General features: G+C 51.4%; 1 long non-coding RNA gene across 3 annotated transcripts; it reads left to right on the top strand.

The window, feature by feature from the left end:
• The first annotated feature begins 4621 nt into the window (after positions 1–4621).
• On the top strand, positions 4622–16286 carry LOC123612533 (uncharacterized). 3 transcript variants are annotated; one of them, XR_012503810.1, is made up of 3 exons: positions 4622–6318; positions 12600–12718; positions 16125–16286. It is a non-coding gene; the product is annotated as an uncharacterized LOC123612533 (long non-coding RNA). The 3 variants fall into 3 exon arrangements; XR_006719786.2 differs by lacking the exon at positions 4622–6318 and adding an exon at positions 11835–12017; XR_012503811.1 differs by lacking the exon at positions 4622–6318 and adding an exon at positions 12026–12459.
• Positions 16287–16551: the final 265 nt, after the last annotated feature.

The following is a 16551-nucleotide window of genomic DNA, read 5'->3' as shown; positions in this document are numbered from 1 at the left end:
ATGAATCCTGGGTGTCCAGGACCCTCTGTTAGCATCTGCAGAACTGCCAGGGGGTGGCCATGGAGACTTCTGCGTCCCACCTGCTGATGGCTCTGTGGGTGCCCCGGCATGCTCCTGTGCCTTTTCCCTTGGCTGCTTCTAAGGCCTAAAAGACAGGGTCAGCTCGGGCATCTTCAAGGCCCTGCTTTCAAGTAGGCATAAAATGTCGTCCAGCAGGGCTCAGGGGTGATAGCCATGAGCTCCCCTCCCTGGCCTGGCTGGGGTCCCACGGGTCTAAGCATGAGGGTACAGTGAGATGTAGATGATGGAGATGACTCAAGACACGACCAGGGCCGAAAAGAAAACCCAGGAGAGCTGGGTAGCCGAGAGCTGGGTAGCCGAGACAACCATCTGAAAAACTGGGCAGCATGGTAGAAGCAGGGAAGAGACCGTGGGATGGAAACCAGAGAGTCTAGCCCGAGCCACTGGACAGTGGTGGGGTGCAGGGATGGTGGCAGACACGCCCCATTGGAGCTCTAGCCTCAGGCATGAGCAGTGAGGACACTCAGGAGCTTATCAACCCTGACACCCCACAGGAGCCAGTTCACAGGCAGGTGTTGGCTCAGTGTATTCCCAGAGGGCGAGGCGCCAGTCGTCAAGCTGAACACAGCTCTGGGGCCAGACAGGAGCATTGAGATTTGGGGGTGGGTATGACTCAGCGGTAGAGCGCATGCTTAGCATGCACGAGGTCCTGGGTTCAGTCCCCAGTTCCTCCATTAAAAAAAAAAAACAATGAAAGAAAAAACCAGAGAAACTCCATCCTTTCCCAGCACCCCTCCACTCCAGTCCCCAGAGGAGCTCCTGGCCTTGTCAAGGGGCCTCTCGGGTGGTAACAAGAGAGAGCCTTTCTGCTGATGCGAGGTCTGAGCACAGAGGAGGAGGACTACCTTCTACCTTCTGTAGATCCAGACACTTCAGAGCTCTGGTGAGAACCAGGCGACCCTGGGGAAGCCTGCACCAGCCTCTCTGAGTTGCACCTTGCTGGAGAGTCTCCTTTTGCCAGAAGTTTCTGTGAGCATAGGATCTCTGGGTTCTGAGGGGGCATAATGGATGGAAGCCAAAAAAACAAACAGCCTCCCCCCCCACAAACAAACCAAATTGCTCACGTGTCTTGCCCCATGGAGGAGCAGATGTTTCTGTGAGGGTAGGGGAAGCGTTGGGGGCTACAGTCCGACGGGAGCCAGGCGGAAAGAGTCCCAGATGATAGAGGAGTTAAAAGGAATTTTGTATGGATATTGTCTGGACTTGGATTGGATAAAAGATGCCGGCAGACGGGCTATTCACCTGCTGGGCTTTTGTTCTGCTCTGCAGTGTCTGCTTTCCACACAGCCCTTGGGGTGGGGTGATGGTGGGGAGGGCCCGCTGTCTGCCATCTGCGGGAGAAATAAAACAGACACCCACACGCGAGCCAACGGAAACTCTCAGCAAAACAAACAGCATGCGGAGGGTGCCTGCCGGCCGGGAGTGTGTAACAGGGAGGGCGGGACAGGAGAGGTGAAGGGGCACCTGCCGGGGCAGGTCAGGGACCTGGGCGTGCAGGGGTCAGGTGAGGTCTGGAGCCCTCAGCTGCCAGGTGAGAGCCTCTCATTCATGCAGCTGCCAGGTTTGAAAAGCCAGGGCTGCAAAGCTAGCGTTAGTTATAACCCGTCCTCCTGATCACCAGCACCGCTGATCAGTCTGCTGGGTTTGTCGAGATGGGCTGAATGTGAGATGGGGAGTTAGGTAGCTGGGGTTCAAGTCCTGACTTTGCCACTTCAGTGACTACCGCTCTCCCCCGTTGCTTTCACATCTGTAAAATGGGGCGATAGTAATGTCTACCTTGGAGGGTTGTCAGGAAGATCGAAATAATATCTACAAAAAGTACTTTGTGAACTGCTGAATTCTGCACAAATGCTGGCTGTTATTAACACTTGACGTCTGTGGCTGACTATTTGGATCACAGACGCTTGCTCCTGGCTTGGGACAGGCAGAACACATATCCATCCGTAGGGGAAGCCCAGGGCCCAGGCAGGGACTTATGGAGAAGAAACTCTGAGCTTCCAGCTGGGGTTGGGGGCCCTGGGTCAGTGAGGAGAGTGGGCACTGGGATGGCACGGGGTCGGGGAGGGATTCAGAGTTACATCTGAGGGCTTGCTGGCATTAAACACTGGGCCTGGCCCTACTTTGGGGGCTGAGGGCTGGACTACAGATCTCCAACAGCCCGGCTCTCCCAGGGATGGGCTCTGCTCCCCTCCCCCCGTGTCCACGCCCCAGCGCGGTGAGTGGCAGCTGGAGGCCGGTGTCCACAAACCTGTTGGGACAGGGCAGGTGACTTGTTTGCTGTTCCCAGGGCCAAGCCTTGTGGGCCGGACCCAGAAGTATTGTGTTACATGCAGCCAAAGAATTCCTCCCCTCGCCTACCTCCATTTATAAAGGAGAAATAAAACCCGGAGCTATATGCTCTCTGGCCCCAAGCCAGGTCCTCAAGTGTCATTTCTGGGGAGCTGCTCTCCCAGGGTGGGGCACAGCCTCCAGGGAAACAAGAGCCCTTTCCCCCATCTCCCTGGGGCGGTGGTGGGCCTTCTCCAGGCCCCACCTACCCCCGAGAGGCCCTGGATGTTCCAACCCTACTCCTGAATGTTTTCCTCATCCCAGGTCTCAGTCCTTGAGGGCAGAGTCAGGCTTGGAGCTTCCCTTGGCCCAGTGGAGACTGGGGCTGAGTTGCTGGGTTTCCATCTCAGCCCTGGGCTCTGCTGGTGCCTTCCAGCAAAGAGAGCCACCAGAGATGCCTTTTCTGTTGTCTGTGGCCTGGTGCCCTCATCTCTGTTTGCTTTGAGAACCTCAGACAGGGTTTGGCTCCTCCAGGGCTTGCACTGTTACACTTCACAGCTCTGGTGAGAACCAGGCAGCCCTGGGGAAGGCTGCACCAGCCTCTCTGAGCTGTGTCTTGCTGGAGAGTCCCAGGACCAGAGGAGGTCTGAGCTTTGGAGGCCAAGTGAGAGCCCAGAGATGGAACGGCTGATGGAGCGAGTGGTTCAGGGAGAGTAACAGGGGAGGGGCTGGATAAAGATCTCGTCCTGGGACTGGGCTGCGGAGGACCTTGGAGATGCCCTGCCTCCCTGCCCCTTCCTGGATACGTGATGCTTTTTCTATTTGGAGGAAGAGGGGTCTCTAGGAAACTGGGATTTGAGTCTACCAATGCTACTAATTCACCAGGGACAAATCATTTCATGTCACCAGGCCTCAGTTTCTTCATTTGTAAAATAAGGAAACCAGGCTGGATGAACCTTAAGGTCCCTTCTGTCTTTGCTGTACATTTCATGACCATTTTATATCCCTGGCCCATGGAAAACAATAAAGGCTAGTTTAGAAGTGATGGCACAATCTCTTTCCTGCCTCCCCTTCCAGGAAGTCTGCCTGGCTTGGCCCCTGCTGAGATGAAAGAACTTCTCAAAGTACTCCTAGGAGAAACAGCTATATTCCTTGAGAAGTAGTGGTAATAAGATTCAGTTTATGAGGAATGTGAGAGTTTAATTTTTTAAACAGTATAAAGCAGTATATAATTAAATTGGGCTGACACACTTCCCTTCCTCTAAACGTGTCCATGTCTCTTCCATGCGGCAGGACAAAACTTTGACTTGCTAGTTTCTTTCTTGCCTGTTACTCTCTTCATGTCTTAGTTAAATATTGAATTGTAATTTAGCTCACCTTGTGTCTGTTTGGTGTCCATACCCCAGCTGTGAGCGATTTGGGCGCAGGGTCTCCATTCTTTCATGTCACCCACAGTGAAATGTCTTGCTCATAGGCATTGACCGAGAGTGTTGGTGCCTGAGAGCCAGGCTTTACCTGTGTGTTCACCGTACTCACTAGCTCCGGGAGCAGTGCCTGGCACACGGTAATACTCAGAGGGTGTTTGCTGAATGAATAGAATGTCAAAAGCATGAAGAATAGGTACTTGCAAGTGCTTCCTGTTTTGCACTGAGCAAATCTCTTTCTTGCTGTCACCCTTGGACTAACTTGGTGTTAAAAATCTTCTTTCTCCCACAGTCTCCTTGGCTCTAGCTCTCAGTCTTCCTTGACGCTCAGGTCTCTGGCTTCTGCTCCCATCCCTTTTGTGTCCCCCATGGGGAACCCCAGCCAGTCTTTGTGATGTCATCTACCACTCCCATGCTGATGGCTCTAAAGTGTGTCCTCGGCTCTGAACTTTGCTGGTGTTAAGTTCTTAGACCTCCTGTTGCCTGTTGGCCAATTGATAGAATCAGAGTATTAGTGCTGGAAGGAAACTTAGAAGTCATCTAAGTAGATCCCTCACCTTCACTCCCCCTGCTTTTCTCTGCTCTCATGGGTTCCCTCACCGGGCAGCCGCTTCCTTGTTCTCCAGCCCCAGTGGTTGTCCTGTATCTTTCTTCTCTCCCTTCATCTGTCCTCTTGTCTAAACTGTAAGCTTCTTGACCACAGCGGCCATATCTTATGTGAATCAATTAACCTCTCTTTAGAAACGGTAAATATTTGAAAACATGAAAAGTTTGAATATTTGCACTTAGGGGAGAGGTGCTGTTCCCTCAGTAGGTGTTGGGGGGTCCACCCCTTCCCTCCAGTTTTGACATCAGAAAGCCCTGGGATGGAATTCCAGCTCTACCATTTTGCCGCTAGGCGACTTTAGGAAAGCTACCTTTCTAAGTCTTGATTTTTCTCATCTACAAGGCTCTGATGATAGCAGTGGCTGTCTCGTAGGCTTGGCACGCGGATTCATGAGATGCTGTAAATTCAGTACTTATGACAGGACCTGACACATATCAGGGGCTCTAAAGATGGGTGCTGTTAACATTTTGAGGCTGACGTTAATATTGAACCTGGGGTTCTAGGCCAGCCACAAAGCAATATGCAGCCCTTGCTCCGCACTTCCCTGTCCCTGGTTCACCTCTCAATACAATACTGAAACCATAGTCTGCCTTTAATCTCTGGGTCAGGGTACAAGGGTCAGTTTGTTCTCCCTTCAGATAAGTCCAGTAATTTCTGCTTCTGGATATGGAACGACTTTGTCACTGATGTGGACTCTACGGGGCACAGAGGAGAAGGAGGAAACGAATGTGACTGTGTGAGACCCTGTGCTGAGCAGCTTTATGTCACGGTGGCTGCCCTCGGAGAGCCTGTGGTCTGGTAGGGAGGAAAGGCCAGGATGCGGGGACTAATCAGGACCCAGTATCAGCTCTACACGACGGAGGGCTCCGCTGTGACGGCCAAACGCAGCTGGGAGGCAGTTAAGACGTTCGTTCTGGAATCGCAGAGACCAGGACTGTCGTCTTGGTTCTGCCACTCAGTGCCTGTGGGACTTTGAGGAAGTCACTCAACCTCTCTAGGTCTTTGTTGCCTCATCCGGACTCTCTGGTGAGGATTAAAGGAGCTCATGCACTGAAAAGCATTCAGCCTGGTGCACACCGCCTAGCACACGCTTCTATGTGTTAACTCCTACTGTTATCATGTGCCTTCTGCAGTCAGAAAAAAAGCTCACTGAGACCTGTGCTAATCAGGAGGAACGGGGTTTAGATAAATTAAGAGGAGAGGAGAAGGCTTTGTGAATGGAAAACAAACAAAACAAAACAAACAACAACGGCATGGAGCCAGAAAAGACTAAGGAAAGTTTAAGGACAGTGGGATGTATCAGGACTGAAGTAAAGGACACGGGCTGGGAAGGTCTGAGAAACGCAGTGGGACCAGCTGGGGGAGAAGTCCAGTCGTGGAGCTGCTCCCTTGTCTTCCCTATCGTGCCTCGCGTGGTCCTTCCCGCCGCCAGTGCTTTTATGCTACTGAATAAATGCTACTGAAATTCTTCGCCTAATTAGATGGGCCCGTGTCTCTCACAGCTAATGAATTTCACTGGGTGGCGACCTCCTTGAGCGTTGCCATTCAATTGCCTGTTTCAATGTTCCACAAATGTCCCTTTTTCTGAATAGTTTCTGATATGGTCAGCAAATTCATGGGAACCTTATCTGTCCCATTTAGGAGAAGATAAGGAAGCATCTTCCTTCTCAGCCTTTATCTTCCAGACAGAAGTCTTGGCCTCCTTTTGGAGTCAGACAGCCTGGCTTCACCACTTACACAGCGTGACCCGGAGCAAGTTACTTAACCTCCCTGCTCTATTTCCTCATGTGTAAAATTTGAGTAATGTGCCAGTCATCCATTTATTGTCTCTCAGCAACAAGTTCACCTCCTGTACCGGCCCTGCAACTCTGGTTGGACTGTTTCTCCCTCCCGTTAGCGTGATGTGAAGCTTTGTCAGTAGGGGGCGCAACCTCAGAGGTAAGTTCTGGGGAGTCATGCGTTAAAAGGTACTGGGTTTCTTTCCCGGGGTGATAAAAATGTCCCAGAATTCCATAGTGTGATGGTAGCACAAAGTCCTGAGAAAGTCACATAATTGTACACTTTGGTTAAAATGGTGAACTTTTTGTTATGTGACATTTATGTCAGTAAGAAAAAGCAAGTTGTGAAGCTGGGACGAATTAGTGAATGGGAAAAGTTTAGAACAGCGTTGGGAACAGAGTCTGGTACACTGACTGTCATTTCGATTAATTATTTAGTGGGCTGTCCCCGGACTCGCTCTTCATTAAGCTCCTGAGACCCTCACATGGTCTCCCCAGTTATTACAGCCTGGCTGCCGTGTCTCCTGGGGTGTGTCTCTGGCTCTGGCTCCTTGGGGAGCAGAATGAGTGCCTGCATTCCCATTTCTCCAGAATTGCTCCAGATAGCTGATGCCGGGGCTGGGAGTCACTCTAGGAGGTGAGAATGGCTGGGTAGCAGAGGAAAGTCAAAAAGAAAGGGTCTTGTGTTGGAATGTGTGTCTCCAGCCTCTGGGCCTCTGGGCCAAAGTTTAACTGGATAATAAACAGCGCTGATGGTGCCTGACTGTCGTCCCAGGTCTCCCCACTGGTCTGCTGTCCCCACGTGGTGATTATGAAACTGCAGTCTCAGTTTCTCCTGAAAAGAGAAGGGGGATGTCTGGCTGGAGGCTCCGCAAAGCTCTGTGGTCAGTGGGGCTCACAGGACGGGGATGCACGGAAAAGCAGCGGAACCATGTAGTGGGGTTCGGAGAAATGCTGGGGGCTGGTCGGGGGGAAGGGAAACTGGAGAAAGGGGCAGAGGTGTAACGTGGACTCTGTCCCTTCATCGTCTTCCCCTTCCATCTACGTAACAGTCCTTGGCATGTCACTTAGCTTAGAAGACCAGTATTTCTAGTCTGTACTCTGTCATTCATACAAAACCCAGAGTTTTCAGGGCAGTCCTAACTCGGAAGTGTTCTGTCCCGATGGCTCCATCTTACCCATGCACTTGTCCGGACACTTGTCCTAACTCATGGTTAGGACAACATAGCCATTGGTCAAATTCCCCCTTCCTACAGCTTCATCTTCAGATGGGGGCTTGTCGGAGATCGGGAGGGGAGCACGCTACTGCCCTGGGCTGCCTCCGTGAAGAGCTGCGTGCGTCCTCAGCCTGATGCTGGTGTCGGGGTGGGGGGCACCAAACGCATGTGCCTTGTGGTGGGTCGCCTCAGTTATGCTGTTTGCATTTTCCATTAAGCTGACTCAGGGAGCAAATACCCGCACAGAAAGTTAAAAAAAAAAAAAATCAGCTGCCTGCTTTCAGACCCACACACCTGACCTCTATGTCTGTGGGGTAGCCTCAACTTCTGGGTGGCATTGGTTTTGGGGTTCTGGGGCTGCCAAGATACCCTTGTGAGGACTCCCCTTGGACCTCCCCTCAGACACAGTTACCAAACATGTTTTTCATCTTTATTAATCTGTTCCATTTCTCACGTTTCCCAGGTCACAGCTGCATTGTTATCTGATGGGCTCGCTGCCAGCCCCACAAAGCCTGACAGTTACAAAGGGAGGATTAGCAGCAAAAGAATATTTATTAGAAAAAAATCCTTTTTTATTCTTCTGCTCTTTTATGTGGAGTTCGCCGTGTATTGCCTGGTGAGATAAGAGTGGCTCTCTGAGAGCTGCGAGCTGGTGTCCGGGTTATTGGCAACGCTGGCGAGGGGTGATGGTTCTCCTTGCCGGCGTGGACCACCTCTCTCAGTCACTCCGGGAAGGTCCTGCTCAATTTCACAGCCCAGAGACATCTGTGATGTGGCTGTCTGTCTCCAGAAAGAGGAGAATCCTTTTGTGAATGGATCTTACTTCCCCTCTAATCTCCAGGGCTGGAGATGAATAGAGTAACTGATCATTTAATAATTATTTTTCAATTGAATAGCTCCACTTTGCTGGGGTTTGTTTAATGGCATTCTGAGGGAACACAGATGTTCCAATTTAAAAAATGGAGGCAGCTGTGACTTTTCTTACCCATTTATGAAGAAACTCTGCCACTGAGGGAATTCCAGGTCTCCAAGGAAACCAACTCCTTTTTTTTTTTTTTTAATTTTTAAAATGGGTGTACTGGGGATTGAAGCCAGGACCTTGTTCATGTACCACTGAGCTATACCCACCGGCTGGAAACCAACTACTTTGCGGGAAATTGATTTTCATTCTGTTTTTGAGACTTTGGTGGTGCGGTTGCAAGGTGGAGGTGTTTGCATTTGGCCACTGCAAGCCTGAGAAATGTCCTGATTGTGCCCCTCCCACCCCCTCCCGAGTCCTTGTGACTCCCTGTCACATTCTCTGTCGGGGCACATGCATTTTGAGTAAACTCTGAGATGTCAACTTTCCCACCCCAGCCTGGGAGCTGCCATGCCAGACCCGTCTGGGCCTGCCTGCTTCTGATGTGGTGTGATGCTGGGGGCCGGTAAGAGGCCCCGGATGCTGGCCAGGAGGGTCACTTCTGATCTGGGCTTTCTGATGCCAGTGGTGACCATCATCTGGAATCTGGGCCAGCCTGGGCTCTGGGGATGATGGGTCAGGATCTCTGGACCAGGACTTAGGGTCTCTGGAGTCTGGAGGGAGAATCACTGTCAGGGGAGAAACCAAGAAAAACCACAAGGGACCTTGGAGGTGGAGACCCTTGGTCCATCCACCACCACGAGCATCCAAATCCCCTTTGAGGTCCCCACTTCATTTGCCACACATGTTTCTTTTGGATTTTCTATTGCGTGGTCTCCGGGGGAAGAAGCTGTGGTTTTTGGAAGAGAAGGTGTCTTTCTAAAGAGCTTTGGAAACATCAAGAGAGAAGAGAAGGTGCTGGGGTCTGGAGGAGATGCGCCCCAGCCAGCCCTCCTTCACTAGTTAGCAATTTACTTTCCCTTCCCACTGGACCTCTCTTCATGGCTTCTTGGCTCTTCTGCTCTCTCTTCAGATGGAACACCTCTTGCCTCCTTGGTGGGTAAGACACTGGGAAAACTCTGCTTTAACTTAGCACCTTCTTTCCCATCCAGTGTATTCCTCTCGACTCCCTGGTTTTGGATAATTCCCTAAGTCACCCAGGCTCGAGACCCTAGACGAGTTTGAGGCCTTCCTTGCTCTGCCTTCTACATCCATCTGATTCCCAAATTGCTGCTGTCTACTTGGGCAGTCTCTCTTCTCCTCAACCCTTTGTCTTCCTCCCTACTCATCGCCCTGGTTTTGGTCTTCATCTCTCATCTAGGTTACTGGAATAGCTGCCCAAGTGGACTTCCAATTTTTTTCCACTTTCTTCATAAATTTGCCTTATCCTCTGGGGCCAGATCAATCTCTCAAAGTCTCCAATCATACTCTTTTGGCATTAAAAACTGTCACCAACTCTCCAGTACCAACCCCCAGATCCCCAAACTACTTAGAAGGGCAGAGTTGGGGGTTCTTCAATCTTCCTTTCTGGCCTTATTGTTGGAGGGCTGTCAGCTCCGTGAGGTCAGGGACTTTGAGTGTTTTGTTTACTGGTGTGTCCCTGTGATTAGTGTGGGGCTTGCATTTAGCACATAGGGCCTGGCATGCCGCAGGGCCTGAGCAATGCTTGTGAACTACTTCCTGCACACAAATGCTGCTGCTGCCTACCTGGAGTCTCCCTGCTTCCCCAAACCACCCTTCATTTCCCCCGCCTCTGCCGTTGCACACATTCTCCCTGGAATTCATGTCCCACCGGGTCTGTTCTACTCCTACTCATTTTTCAAGGTCCAGCCCAAATCTTGCCTCCTCCATGAAGCCCTCTGTGATTCTCCAGAGAGATATGACTACCCATCTCTGAACTGCCATGGCAGTCTGTACCCTCCCATGGCACTTGGCATAGTTTACCTTTATTCGAGGACTTCTTACATCTAGCTCTACTCAGGTTTGAGTCACTTGAGGGCAGGGATCTTTTAAATTCATCTTTTGAAGTCCCTGATACAGTGTACTCCTCTGAAAGATACTAGGTAAATGTTATTAAGTCAATAAATGAATACCTAAGTGACTGGTAAGTCTTTTATCTGCAAGCCTGGTGGATTAGTAACCACACAGTTTTACGGCTTTAATGATGATGAATGACTCTGAGGCCAATTAGCATTCATTTATGTGGCTGCTGCTGAGTTGATTAACTCTAATAAATGTGAACAAATTAGCAGTTGTTGTCTTCTAGCAAATTACACCTTGTGACGTCAAGGTGAATCCCATGCCAAGTTTTGAAGGTGCTGGACTGTATAAACTTGGGCTGTGGTTGGGAGATGCTCTGAAGTTTAATCCACAAGGGCCTCCAACCTTCCCCCAGCTGCCTGCTCGCCTAGACCTTCCCGAAGCTGCATTTCATGGTGATGGTCAGGACAGGAGAGGTGTTCAAGTCTATGAGCCTTTGCTAATTCCCTTTGCTTATTTTGCTTTTCCATTAAACCTTTGACCTACTAGTGTGGGTGGTTGCAAGACTGAAGACCTGGGGAGGGTCCCTATGGTGAACTCAGTGGCTGGGGAGGGAGAGGTCTGGCTCTCTTTTCTTCTGGGGGGATCCTGAGAGAAGATCTGGCCTCAGAAGCTTCCTGGTTCCCGGGACCCCTCCTCCTTAGGGTCCTCAGCTTGTAGGATGAGCTGAGCTTTCACCCAAGCACATTACCTCATCTCTCCCGTCCCCAGCTGATGGTGACGTCTGCTTTATGGGGCATTGCAGTGGAGTTGTTTAAATGGATTAAATGAGATAATGAATGTCATGGTGCTTGTCCAGAACCTCTCTACCCTTACCGGTGACTTCTGAGACAAATTCTTTGTACCGTCACATTGAGATTGGGGTGCCAGGGAGGGCAGCTGGCTCAGAGGTGGGGGAGGGACTTGCCGGACTCCTTACTGAAGGTCTCTGGGTCCAGAAGAAACTTCCCTGCATCCTTCTTCCTTGGGGTCAGAGCATCTCCTAAGAGGCTCCAAGCCAGATAATCTAACAGGTTATTACTCATTTCAAGGACATCAGCAAGTCCCTTGGAATTTGTAGGCTTGTGTTTAGCTGCCTGTGGCATGAGAGGTGGGCAAAGTGTCTAAGAATTCCTTTGGGGAGGGGTCGGCCAGCTCTCTGGGTGGCAGTCAGCGTGGGCACTTAACTGAATCGCCTGGCATCCATGGTTCTTTGAGCTTGGTGCGGAGAGGACCCTGGAACACATCCTGTCAGTCTGGCTCAGTGCAGGGCTAAGGCCCTGTCCTGGGTGTCATTTCAAGTTCTGCTTGAAGTGATGTGCTGTCTGGGGAGTCCCGGTGCTGATATAAAGGCCTTTGCTTCTCAAGATCTCCTGGATAAAGCTGCCCCGATTTGTGAGCGGTGGATTGAGGGGGCGGAACTTAATTTCACAGAATGTTGACCGGGGGGGGGGGGGGGCGGGGGCGGGGGGGGGGCGCGGACGGACTCAGCCCACAAGCTTCCTGGGCCTGCCACCACGGCGAGCGGCCAGCAGGGGGAGCTCTGTCACCGTGGTGCCTGCTCGCTGCGCGGGGCTGAGGGTCTGTCTAGCGGCCTGAGAAGGTGCTCCCGGAGTGGCGAATGGGGGCTCTCTTTGGGTGCTGAAGAGTAGCGATGTCAGGAGTCAGGGCTACAGGAGTCTTAGCCGGAAAAGAAGCGGAAATCTACTGTGCCTGGTACCCAGGGTATGGAAGGATGCGCACAAAGAAAATGAACAAACGTCTTGACTTGGGGAGTCTTAGTTGGGGGGAAGGGACAGAGGGGGTGGCCTCACTAAGACAGAAGCTGCGACGGCCCCCACCTATTAGGATTGCCCTCCCCGCCTCGTGCAGAGCTGCCCGCGGGGACTGGCTGCGGGGGTGGGGGTGGGGGTCCCAGTGTGGAACCTGGAGTTACTGAGTGTGTCTGCGGGGGGGCCTTGCGTCCATGTCCCCTGAGCAGCCCTCGGGGAGGTAACCTACCCTCGCCCTGGCAGGTCTGCTGTAACCAAAGGCAGAAAGGCTGTAAGAGAGAAGGTTTCCAAGCGGTCCTTCTTGATTCAGGCGGACTGTCTTCTCGTGCACTCAGACCGGGAAGTGATGAAGGTGGAGGGAGACACCCTTCCGTTCCAGGCCTTGTGGTGGCCATGTGAGCATTTAGGGGGATGGACACATGTGCGCATGTGTGTCCCAGGGCTCTCGTGGTGGTGGGGTGAGTGAGCAGCCTGCACATCCGTCTCCTGCAGAAGGTCTTAGGCTCAAATGGGACTTGTGTTTTCCTTTTCTCAGGAGCACTGCCAGTCACTTCTCCATCTGTTTCATGCGGAGTGAGGCTCTGGGAAGCTGAGGACAGGACATGAGGTTTGCATGCATCAGTCCTGCGTACATGTGAGACGAGACTGTGAGGTGTGAGTACAGGCTTTGGAGGAGGAGGGGCCTGGGAGGTGTGAGAGGCTCTGAGCCCAGAGCCATTTCTCCTGGGCAGGTGGAAAGAGTGGTCTTGTCCAGAAGCTCTCCACCCTTACTGGTGACTTCTGAGACAAATTCTTTGTGCCTTCATGTTGAGATTGAGATGGAGGTGCCAGGCAGGGCAGCTGGCTCAGAGGTGGGGGAGGGACTTGCTGGACTCCTTACTGAAGGTCTCTGGGTCCAGAAGGACCTTCCCTGCCTCCTTCTTCCTTGGGGTCAGAGAATCCTACCAGACCGAGGGATTAGTGGTTCTCTTCAGGTGAACGGAGCGGGAACCACCTTCCTGTTTCTGATGGAATTTGCAGTGAACCATAGAGTTTCAGAGAGGAGGCTGACTCCCCACTTTGACAGCTTCTGTGCCCTGCAAGTCCTCGGTGCCTGGTCTCAATGGGACCATGAAAATCACTGTAACGTACCAACCTCTCCACTGTTTATTGACCTCAGTGTGTGGCATTGCTGGCCAAGCCAGCTTCACTTTCTCTTTCCTGCGAACTGGGTGGTCTAGACCCCCTGCATGGTCTAGACCAAGTAGCATTTAATGTGTGGCCCAGGTGGGAGCCCCCGGGGACATTCTGCCCTTTTGCACACACAAGTGCAAATCTGAACTTTGTTTGCAAGTCGGTTGGCTAGCTCTGCTCACTAGAAGCAGAGTATCCCTCTTGAATTCTCCAGATTAGAGTTTTCAGATCATGATGGACCCAAACACAAGGTCAGGTGTTCCCGTCTGCATCTAGGCAGCGTTAGGGAAGAGGTGCGGGCTGAGCGCTCAGGTCGGCACAGCTAACTGTATCACCTCTTTCTGCCCTGAGCCCTTCTATGGCTCTCCACTGCTCGTAGATAAAGATCAAAACCTTCCAGAAAGTCTACAAGGCCCCATGGGATATACCTTCTGGAGAAAGATGTTCTTCAGGCCCATCTTGCCTCATTCTCTGGACCCCAACCACTCAAGAGCTCTTGGTCTCTTGATTCCATCATGCTCTGTCCAACCTCAAGGCTTTTGCGTGTGTTGCTCCTATTTCCTGACGTGCTCTCCGCTATCCCCTTCTCGGTAATGCCCACTCATCCTGCGGAGCGAAGCCTAGGTGCCACTTCCAAGGACGCCCTCCCAGCCCTCCCAGACTAGGTCCTGTCTGACATTCCTAAAGCCCTTGGGAGCCTTTGCCACCATCAGAAAGACTTTCAATTGTGTGGTTGATTATTTTCTTTCCCCTGCTAGAATTTAAGCTTCATGAGGGTAGGACCTATGAGTTGATCTTGTCTGCCACCTAGCACAATGCCTGGCACAAATTAAATCCTCAAAAAAGATGTGCCGGATGTGTGACTGAAGGGGGTCACCAGGTTGCCAGGGGAATCCCTCTTACCTTCCAGCAGACAGACTCCTGTCCTAGAGCGTGTGGATGCTTTTGCGTGTTCTTACCCATCGAAGGGGAGGACCATGGCTAAGCGGAATAGTTTACATGTAGTGCCTGTGATTTTTGAGGCTTAGCTCTTGTGAGTCTCTCTCCTGTTTTCTCTCTCCCAGAGAGATCTGTCTGCCAAGGAAGGGTCCATTTCTTACCATGCCCACTGCCTCCTTTCTCCCTGATCTTTGCTTTAGAATCTTTGTGTGAAAAATGTGGCTTTCTCCGGGCAAAGCGCACAATGCTACCTGGTCCAGGAAAGGCTGTCGTCTGTTATCTCCTGAGTTATATCTCCAGAGCTGGGCTTCTGAGTGTGGTCCACCCTGCCACAGATGCAACTTCAGCATGAGACTGAGATGCAGGTCATCGGAACTGCTTGCGATGACTTCGAAAGAAGCTTGACTGTCTCCCGGAGAAGTCTGCAAGTCCTCCAGGACTCTGAGCCTTGAGACCTGGCTCAGGGGCAGCTGAGAAGCTAGCCTGTGAGCCTCCTTTCCCCCAGAGGACTGGACTGCAGCCCCCTGGCTGAGCTCGGAGTGTCTCTAGGCCACTGCAGTTGTCCACAGGGAGCACGTGCCACCCCCAGCCACTCCCTCACCTGCCTGTCCTTGGGCTCCCCTGCACTGAGTCAGCAGTCCCCCCCCCCCCCCCCCACTGCTGTCTTGGCCTTGTGCAGCCAAGCTAAGCCAAGTCTGGTCACAATGAGTCAGTTCATTGGGAAGCTCACATCCTGTAATCTTTTCCAATATGACATTTAGCCAACTGGCTCCCAACAGTGAAGAACCCTGGGAACTGAGGCTGCTTAAGACTCATGACCCTGCTCAAGCCAACAGCAAGGGCCATGTCGGGGGAGCGGGGCGGCCACCCTGCTGCCAGGGCTCTCTTTGCTCCGTCTTGGCTCCTGTCTAGCAGCGCATGGCTCTGGCTGGCAGTCAGCAATCCGGTGCTGGTGCCTGTTGGTGGCTTGGCGCTCCTCCATCCAGCCAGGGCGTTTGGACCTTTTCCTACCTTCTGCTTATGAGTTTCAGAAGCGAGCCAGTGGGCCTCCTAAGAAATGGCCTCCATTGATGTCAATTCTCATCTGAGTCCTAAGGGAGCAATGTTTCTTTCTTTTTTCCACGTTGACCCCGCTCTCTTGCCCTTGGCTCAAACCCAGAAACCTCAGGTAGGATCAGTTCTGTGGGGAGGGAAGGGCTGAGGGGGCGCGTATAGGAGATGGGGGTGGCAAAATCGGGTTATGTCTGGTCACCAGTACTGGTTGAGACTTTGAATCTCCAGGTTTGTAAAGAAGCCAAGAAAGGAGGTGGTCACAGGCCTGTTTCTTGGCTCTCGGATTGACTGGCTGTGACTTTTATCAGGAACTTTCTGACACTTCTGTGAACATCAGAGTTGACCTCTGTTATGGGCCGAATTGGGTCCCCCTTACCCACCCAAATTTGTATGCTGAATTCCTAACCCCAGTGCCTCAGAAAATGACTGTATTTGGAAAGAGACTCTTAAAAAATGGTAATTAAGATAAAATGAGGTCATATAGGTGGACCCTAATCCAGTATGACTGGTGGCTTTTTTTTTTTTTTTTTAAGTATAGTCAGTTTACAATGTTGTGTTAGTTTCTGGTGTACAGCATAATTTTTCAGTCATACATATACAGACATAGATTCATTTTCATATTCTTTTTCATTATGGGTTGCTGCAAGATATTGAAAACAATTCCGTGTGCTACACAGAAGAAACTTGTTTGTCTATTTAATATACAGTGCTATCTGCAAATCTGGAACTCCCTATTTACCCCTTCCCACTTCCTCTCCCCACTGGGAACCACAAGTTTGTTTCCTATGTCTGTGAGTCTGTTTCTGTTTTGTAAGTAAGTTCATTTGCGTCTTTTTTTTTTTTTTTAGATTCCACATATAAGCAATATCATATGGTATTTTCTTTTCTCTTTCAGCTTACTTCACTTTGGTGTTCTTATAAGAAGAGGCGAGGAGAAGGCAGTCCATCTGCAAGCCGAGGACAGAGGCCCTCAGGAGAAACTGACTCTACAGACACCTTGATCTTCAACTTCCAGACTCCAGAAGTGTGAGAAAATAAACTTCTGTTGTTTAAACCACTCCGTCTGGGGTACTTTGTTATGGGAGCCCTATCAAGCGAATATGACTTCCTCCAGACTTAGCAGAGGTTTGCAGAAAGGCCAAGACAGCAGTGGATCAGATGTCCCCAGCCTGGCCAGCTGCTTCTCGGGCTCTCCAGGTGGCTGGTCTCACTGGCTTCTCCGCTGTTTCTTCTCCAGGCAGCCACCAACCTCATCTTGTTTTGGTGGTTGGCCAAATTGCCAGCATGACTGGTGGCTAATGAATAAAACCTTTCTCCTCTTA

Source organism: Camelus bactrianus, chromosome 33, assembly GCF_048773025.1.
Source record: "Camelus bactrianus isolate YW-2024 breed Bactrian camel chromosome 33, ASM4877302v1, whole genome shotgun sequence".
In the NCBI taxonomy this organism is placed as follows: Eukaryota; Metazoa; Chordata; class Mammalia; order Artiodactyla; family Camelidae; genus Camelus; species Camelus bactrianus.
Note: the sequence above shows the minus strand (reverse complement) of the source record. Positions and strands in the feature narration are given on the sequence as shown.